This window comes from Meleagris gallopavo, chromosome Z (assembly GCF_000146605.3).
Source record: "Meleagris gallopavo isolate NT-WF06-2002-E0010 breed Aviagen turkey brand Nicholas breeding stock chromosome Z, Turkey_5.1, whole genome shotgun sequence".
In the NCBI taxonomy this organism is placed as follows: Eukaryota; Metazoa; Chordata; class Aves; order Galliformes; family Phasianidae; genus Meleagris; species Meleagris gallopavo.
In genome coordinates this window covers 57,356,702-57,365,205 of record NC_015041.2, presented here as the reverse complement: position 1 = coordinate 57,365,205, position 8,504 = coordinate 57,356,702, and the positions used below count along the sequence as shown (strand labels likewise).

The window sequence follows — 8,504 nt, the reverse complement described above, 5'->3', positions numbered from 1 at the left end:
AGAAGGGGGGAGGGGACAAGGGGGAGGACGGGGAGGGAGAAAAATTAGCTGTTTGAATTGCTCCTATAAATTTGTTAACACTCCTTTAAGACTATGAAGGAGGGAGGAGGAGGGGGGGAAGATATTCCCACCTCCTAGACTTTCAGAAACACTTTTTTTTTTTTTAATAATATTAAAAATATTTATAGATGCTTAAAATGAAGCTGTCACTATGTTTTCTCTTTCTTCACACTGTAATGGCTTTATACTGACTACACCCAAGTGACTCTGCAGCAGTTGTAGCACTCCTGATTCAAACCGTTGGAAGCAAGAACAAGATGAACACTACAGCATTTGTTTTCACTGAATTCCTGCGAGTACCTGGGCCACTTCTATTTTTTCTTATCAAATGACGTGCTAAACATCTACAAATTAATGAGGAAAAAAACAGGTTACTGGGTCTTAATAAAGAAGAAAAGCACGAGCACACTTTGTTTAGCTAAGAATTAACTTTTAAGTCTTAGAAGACTTATCTCTTTTATAAAAGTAAAGTAGTAACATTTGCAGAAGAACATTACCTTAGTTACGGTGCTTGGAAAACTCACTAGTTTGAGTGAAACTGCACAAATGAAGTGATGCCAACGCTGCTGTGCTTGTCGTGGAGCTGAGTGTAATCCACTGCCTGCGCAAAAAGCATCAGCTCTAAAAGAAAAAAAAAACACATTCAATAGTATGTAGGAAAATCTGGAGGGTTTCATATGAAAAAAATAGGAGCTTAATGACATAAACAGTGGCTCAAGTGTACTCTCAGCATGTTTGCTGAAGTCACCAAGCTGAGGGGTGCAGTCAATACGCCCGAGGGATAGGAAGTCATCAAAAGAGACCTGGACAGGCTGAGCAGGGGCCCAAGGAAAACCTCATGAGGTTGAACAAATCCAAGTACAAGGTATTGCCTATGGGTCGTGGCAACCCTCACTATCAGTACAAGCTGGGGGATGGAAGGATAGAGCACAGCCCTGCCAAAAAGGACTTGGCAGTACTGATGGATGGCAAGCTGGACATGGGCAGGCAATGTTCCCTCACAGCCCAGAAAGCCAACCGTATCCTGGACTGCATCAAAAGTAGCATGGCCAGCACCATGAGGAAGGTGATCCTGCCCCTCTGCTCTGTGCTGGTGAGACCTCCCCTGGAGTACTGTGTCCAGATGGGGAGTTCTCAGTACAGGAGAGACACAGACCTGTTGGAGCACGTTCAGACGAGGGCCTCTGAATGAGGGATGGAACACCTCTCCTATGAGGACAGGGCTTTTCGTCCTGCAGAAGACTCCAGCGAGACCTAATAGTGACCTTTCAGTATCTAAAGGAAGGAGAGTGAAGAAACAAACGGACAGACTCCTTAATGGTGTCAGTTGTGATAGGGCAAGGGGAAATGGTTTTAAACTCAAAGAGAGCAGATTTAGGTTAGACATAAAGAAAAAGTTTGTGGGTTTTTCTTTTGTTTGCTTGTTTTTACAGTGAGGGTAGTGAGGCAGTGGAACAGGTTGCCCAAAGAGATGGTAGATGCCCCCCGTCCTTGAAGACATTCCAGGTCAGACAGCACAGGGCTCCAAGCACCTGATGGAGCTATAGGTGCCCCTGTTCATTGCAGGGGATTTGGACTAGATGGCCTTTGATACTAAATTATTTTTTGTTTAGAGAAAAGTCTTCAGAGACAAAAGAAAAATCAGCATTTAAGAACAGGCAGAGCAATATGATTTAAAAACAAGATTGGGTATGAAAAACCAAATTTGTTTATTTACAATTTATTTCTAGAGAAACAAAAATGTCAAATTAATTTAATTGCAAATGAAATGAACACACTTATTTACCATAGGGAGTATTAGTAATATTCTGGTGAATAGCTGAGAAGTAGTAACTTCATTCTGTTTTTCTTCAAAACTGATGTTTTATGTTGAATTCCGAAGTCAAAAGACAGTATCAATGTACTTTTTTTCTGTTGTTCTATATGTCCAAGAAACAGCAACATAAAAGTCAGCTGAAATACATGTGACATGCTTACCTCAGATTTCCACCCTTGCCATAGGTAGAGGTGCCTTTGTCCAGCTGTGACACGCCAGCTCCTCAGCTGCAGTGAGAACAGTTAGTGCATGGGTTTCATGCTTATTTCTCTGTCCTCATGGACACTGCTTATCACTGGTGAGAACAGAGATGCCACTGAGATAATATCATTTTCTTTCATTGGATTTTGTTCTTTTTAAAATTTTTTTTTCTTGATAAAACTATATTTTAAAACAAATTGGACTGAAACTTCTTTAAGGATTCATTCCATTATAGTGAAGTTTCATGATGCAGTATTGTCTCTCTCAGCTTTTATTGATGTACAAACCATTATTATGAAATACGTATTTTTGAGGTGTAAAGCACTCAAGATTATCATCAAGTCTATTATTAAAAAGAACTGTCCAATTAACTAGTGCATTCAAGGTGTCAGGACACAAGTTAAAGAGAAACATCTTTTAGATAGCACGCATGCTGGAGTTCTGACACAGCCTCTCCTCATTTTTTAAATATCTGTAAGTCACCAGTGATTTTATATTTCTTTCAGACTTATCTTTTGGTACCTACCTGCTTGCATTACTTACGTGACGGTACACAGCACTAATAGAAGTCTTTTCATCTGCAGAAATTCTTTGGTTAGAAGAGCATTAAATAACAGGCACAGGAGGAGTTGAGAATGAGCCATTCAGCAAGAAAATGAGACTGTTTTTCTGTTATCTGATCAAATGCTACCACTTGCTTACAGGTGCTGTCTTCATATACTTCAACTGAACTATGGAATTAAGTGACAGTAGTGTAAGGATAGCCTAAGCCAGTAGCGTTTAAATGTTTGGAGCAGGTTTTCTACTTGGAAGACTCTATTTTGCCATAGCAAAGGTAAGGTCACTTAAAGCTCAATTTCTAAATAACTTCGACTTTCTTAATTAAACAGAGATCAGCAGCAGCCTGAAGAAGCATCTAGCCTCATTCACTTATTCAACTATGAACAGACAGCTGTAACAAAAAGCTGCAAAAAAAGATGATGAGGTGCTTGCATGCTGCTATGATCATAGAATCATTAAGGTTGGAAAAGACTGCGAAGATCATCTAAACCAAATGTCCACCTATCACTAATACTGCCCACTAAATCACATCCCTAAGTGCTGTATCTACCCTTTCCTTAAACACCTCCAGGGACGGTGATTCAACCACTTCCCTGGGCTGCCCATTCTGGTGCCTAACCCCTCTTTTGGAGAAGAAATTCTTCCTAATATCCAACCTCTTCTGGCACAGCTTCAGGTCATCACCCCTCATCCTCTCACTGATCCCCACCTCACCACAAACTCCTTTGCAGGCAGCTATAGAGGGGAATAAAGTCTCTGTTGAGCCTCTTCTTGAGGCTGAGCAAACCCAGTTTCCTCAGCTGCTCTTCAAAGTCTTGTGCTTCCAACCCCTCACAACTTCATTGCTCTTCTCTGAGCATGCTCCATAACCTCCATGTCTTTCTCATAGTGAAGGGTCCAAAACTGAACACAGTACTTGAGGTGGAGCTTCAGCGGAGCAGAGTACAGGAGAACAATCAATTCCCTGCTCCTGCTGGCTGCTCTATTTCTGATACAAGCTAGGATACCATTGGCCTTGGCTACATGGACACACTGCTGGCTCTTGTTCAGCTGAGTGTCAATGAACACCCCCAGGTCCTTTTCCTCTGCACAGCCTTCCAGCCACTCTGCCCTGTCTGTAGCGTTGCCTGGGGTTGTGACCAAAGTGGAGAATCCAACGCTTGATCTTGTTGAATGTCCTCCCACTGGCCTCAGCCCACCTATTCAACCTGTCCAGATCCCTCTGTAGGGCTACCCTCAGGCAGATTGACACTTCCCCTCAACTTGGTGTTATCTACACACTTACAGGGGTACACTCAATTCCTTTAGCCAAATCATCAGTAAAGACTGTAAATAGATTGGGCCCCAATACCAGCCCCTGGGAAACACCACTCAGGACCAGTCGCCAACTGGGTTGGACTCCATTCACCACCACTCTCTGGACCTGGCCCCAAAGCAAGTTCCTTACCCAGCAAAGAGTGTACCTGTCCAAGCCACAGGCTGCCACCTTTTCCCAGAGAATACTATGGCAGACATTGTCAAAGGCTTTGCTGATGTCTAGGCAGACTACACCAGCAGCATTTCCCTCATTCAGCAGGCAGACTACCAGGTCAGAGAAGGAGGTGAGATTGGTCAACTAGGACCTACCTTTCATGGAGCCATGCTGGCTGGGCCTGAATCCCTGGCTGTCCCACACATGCCATGTAATCTCACTCAAGATGACCTGTTCCTTATCCTTCGTTGGCACAGATGTCAGGCTGACAGGCCTGAGTAGTTCCCTGGATCCTCCTTATGACCTTTCTTGCAGATGGGAATCATGCTGGCAAATCTCCAGTCCTCTGGGACATCTCCAGTAGACAGGGGCTGCTGATGGATGGTGGAAAGCAACTTGGCAGTCACTTCCACCAGCTCCCACAGCACCCTTGCATGGATCCCATCTGGCCCCATGGACTTGTGACAGTCCAGGTGCAGTAGCAGGTCTCTGACTGTTTCCTCCTGAGTTGTGGGGGGTTTATTCTGCTCCCTACCTCAGACTTCCAGGTCAGGGGATAGAGTACCCAGATGATGACTATTAAAGACAGATGTAAAACAGGCATTGAGAACCTCAACCTTTTCTTTACCCTCAGTGGTCATGTTCCCCACCACATTCAGTAAAGGATGGAGATTCTCATTGGCACTTAAATTATTGGTACATTCGTAAACACATTTTTCCATTGTCCTTTACCACAGTGGCCAGGTTGAGCTCATACTGGGCTTTAGCGTTTCTGATTTTCTTCCTGCATATCTTAGCAACTTCCCTATAGTCTCCCTGAGTTGCCTGTACCTTCTTCCACAGGAGGTAAACTCTTCAGTTCCCTGTTCAGCCACACCACTTCATCTTACAGCACAGGGGGACAACTCACTCCTGCATCTTTACAACTTCCTTCTTGAGGAGCATCCAGCATTCCAGGATTCTTCTGCCCTCCAAGACTGACATCCGAAGGGATGGGATAGTGAGGGGATGGTGCAAGCACCGAAAGACATGCAGGATGCAGAATACACTACTGGAAGGAAAATCCTTTATTGCTGACTACCATATCTACACTGGCCATAGGCATGCATCTGCATTTACACAGATATGGCATGCCCAGCTGAGAACAGATCAAGAGCCATCAGTAAGCATCTCTTGCCCTCACAGTGGTGAAGAGGTAACCACAAGACATGCAGCACATGTTGCATGAACCTGACCTGCTAACACCAGAAGAGTTATCAGTATCTGTAAATGAATAATACAGAATACATTCTTGAAAGTTAGGCACCATAACCATGATTTCATCTGCAGAATCTGTCCTTACAGGAGAATGTGTCACCCCTTACAGGACCATGTCATCATAAAATTGCTATTGTGGGAACAAAGTGCAGACAGATTTCTGTAAGACCAGAGTGACATTGGCTGAATGGAAACACACCTAGACAGAGTACATGCTGCTCCAAAATGTGATATATGTAATACTTGTGTTTACAAGTAACAACAACAATAACAACAAAAATAACCCAACAAAAATGCATAGTACTTACAGATACTTGAAGTGAAAGTCACAGTTCAAGCAGTCTCCCTGTAAGATTTACTCAGTTGATAATTAAACAAATTGGGATTATACATGCTCTAATCTCAGTAGCTGTGATGCCAGGAACAACTGCATGTGTTACTGAGATGTGAGGAGAGCCACAGGAGCCAGACTGGTGCTGGGACAGCACATCAAGGAATGAGGAACTGCGTGACTTTGCAGATTATAAGCTGGTCTTTCAGAACATTCACAAATTTCTAATGTTCTTGTGCAAATCGCATTCCAGAAACACTTATTCTTTCTGTAGATAAATTAATTTTATTTTTAAAGAGATAAATTGTCCAGGAGACTGGGATGAAGAAGCACAAGGCACCTGTTAGAATGAAAATGAATTTTTGAAGGCAAAGATGGTTTGTTTTCAAGAAGTAGTGAGGCAGTACTGTGGGTCTGTGCTGAGTCCTATCTTGAGGTCTGACAGGCAAGTTCACAGTGGTGATAACCTAGATCCCTATTCTGACAGAGGTCCTGCTGGCATCAAAGTGGGAAAAGCCAATGGAACTTAGAAGTTTTAGCAATTTTTTTTTTTAATTTATTTTTGTCCTGTACCCTTTGCTTCCTGATCTGTGAGCATACTGATGCAGCTGTCAGTGTCCCTGCTCACTGCAGGGGAGCTGGACTAGAGAGCCTTTAAGGGTCCCTCCCAAGTCAAACCATTCTATCACTCTACTTACCAGGTGACAGCATTTTGTTACAGGTAAGAATGGAAATTGCCACAAAACTAAAGGGCTAAATACTCACTGTTATAATGTACAGGCATTTTCACTAAGTGAACATAGCAAAGGATGCTGTGAATTGATGTTTTTGCAAGATGTTCCTCACTTATTCAAAGTTAAAACCAAATTTTCTTGGTATGCCCCACCCTCTCAGCTACACACAACTTTTCATAGCAGCGTTCAGGAAGTCTAAAATAATTCCACTACAATTAAGCCAGCGATTCTCTCCTCTGTTAGAGACGGGCTCAGCCACTGAAGGAGCTCAAAGCCGTCAGCGCACCCGTGATTCAACTTAACTCTGTGAACTCTCCTAGCCGGTATAACAACTCCGATCTCCCCCGCTGACATTTAACCGCACGTAAGAAACAACTTCTAATTAACAAATTACAACAGAGCCAAAGTTTCCCCCCACAGCCCCGGGGAGCTGCCGGGACCAAGCCGGGTTTCGGGCACCAAGGCGCGACTCCCCACAGCCACGAGCATTTGCCCCTCCGCCAGGCAGAGCTGAGGGCGGTCTGGGCGCTGCCTGCAGTCGTCCCACTCACCGTGCTCTGCCTCAAAAGAGCGTTGGAGAGCTCCCGATGCCGATGCCGCCGGCTGCCGTCTCACCGGCCCGCTCGCTCCTCACCTGTTCCCCTCGCGGCTCCTCGGGGTCCGCGCGGCGCTCCGCCGCCCGCCGCGATCTCAGTCAGAGCCGCGCCTCCCCGCCACGCGCTCAGGCATGAAGTGAAAGTTCCGCCTGCTTTTATAAAGGGGCCGGCGGCCAGCGGGGCGAGACGTGAGGCGGAGGGGGGTTCCCCGCTGCGCAGACGTAGGCTCTCTCGGGTCGCGCTTAGCGGGAGGCAGCGGGCGCCCACGTCTGACACAGCGTGCTGCCTCACAGCCGCGCTCCGCTGCCTCGTTCACGCACCTGCCTGCTGCCCCAGCCATCCCTGCCACCTCCTCAGGGGATGGCTGCAGGAGGCCCCCACACCTTGCTGCACATCTCCTCGTGGCAGTGGTCTCCCTTCACGGGCTCTTGGCTTTCCGGTGTCCACCACTGCCTCCATTTCCCTCAGCCAGACATGGCTGTCCTTTACAAAGTGATCTCCTGGCCACGCCGTTCTCCCTTCACGGCAAAGGGCGGTTGTGAAGAAACAACCCGCCTAAAATCCTTGCTGCTTCCCACCACCTAGGGGCATTTATTTATTGGCATTTAATGTGAAGATGACCTGTTGCTCATTGACTCTGGCTGACTGCCCAAACAAGCTCAAAAACAGCCTGTCTGTGGCAGTGTCCAAACTCTACTGGAAACATGGCTGTGGCTTTTAGTGCCTACAGGGAACCTGCACTTTGAACAACTTACAGGTCTGCCCCAAGAGTACCATTCATTAAGTAAAAATGATCACCTAGAGCCATAAGAGATGCTGAGATACTTGTCTGAGATCTTTTTCAGGGGAGCCTGAAGCAGTTCTACCTTGGGGTGTACTCAACTTTTACTCTGCAATAATCCCCAGCTATTTCAGTTAGCAAAACTGCAAGGAAAAAGAAGAAAAAAAAGGGTTGGGTTCTGTTTATTTGTAGGAAGGCTACAAGGTCTGCTGTTTCATAAATTGCCCTGGAGACTTCCAGGGCAAGGAAGGATCTGGGCAACCTGATTTAGCTGTATGTGTTCCTGTTCATTGCATGGGATTTGGACTAGAATGGCTTTTAAAGGTCCCTTCCAAGTCTAAGAATTCTATGATTCTGTAATTCTAATTTTCTTCATTATTAAACAAGCCTAAATCCATCCAGATACTTATTTTGATATGTTTCTCTTTGCAGGGGTACCTGTAGCCCCATTTGGAGTTGAAGGCCCCCATATCAATATAGGATTACCTTATATTGCATGTTTTCTCTCTGTTGCTTCCTCTTCAGAAGCATCCATAATTAAAACATGTCAGGAAAGACTTTTTTTTTCTTTCTTGGTACTTGATGTTGCCTAACAGTGAACCAACTTGGCAGAAAATAAGTCCTGCGATCTTGTTTGTTTGTTTGTTTGTTTTTGTTACTAGTACATGGAAGTTTCTCTGCAATACCACTTTAATG

General features: G+C 45.0%; 1 protein-coding gene and 1 long non-coding RNA gene across 2 annotated transcripts in view; one reads left to right on the top strand and one right to left on the bottom strand.

The window, feature by feature from the left end:
- The window catches only part of LOC116217551, a 7,128-nt gene extending 2,096 nt beyond the window's left edge, over positions 1-5,032 (top strand). Inside the window, exons 2-3 of the long non-coding RNA XR_004162232.1 lie at positions 2,782-2,912; positions 4,953-5,032. This is a non-coding gene — a long non-coding RNA (uncharacterized LOC116217551). The remainder of the gene's footprint in view (positions 1-2,781; positions 2,913-4,952) is intronic.
- The window catches only part of ANKRD34B (ankyrin repeat domain 34B), a 12,169-nt gene extending 4,743 nt beyond the window's left edge, over positions 1-7,426 (bottom strand). Inside the window, 4 exon segments of the mRNA XM_010726100.3 lie at positions 558-681; positions 1,217-1,335; positions 2,038-2,103; positions 5,675-7,426. The gene's annotated coding sequence lies outside the window, so the exon portion shown is untranslated.
- Between the last annotated feature and the right edge of the window lie 1,078 nt (positions 7,427-8,504).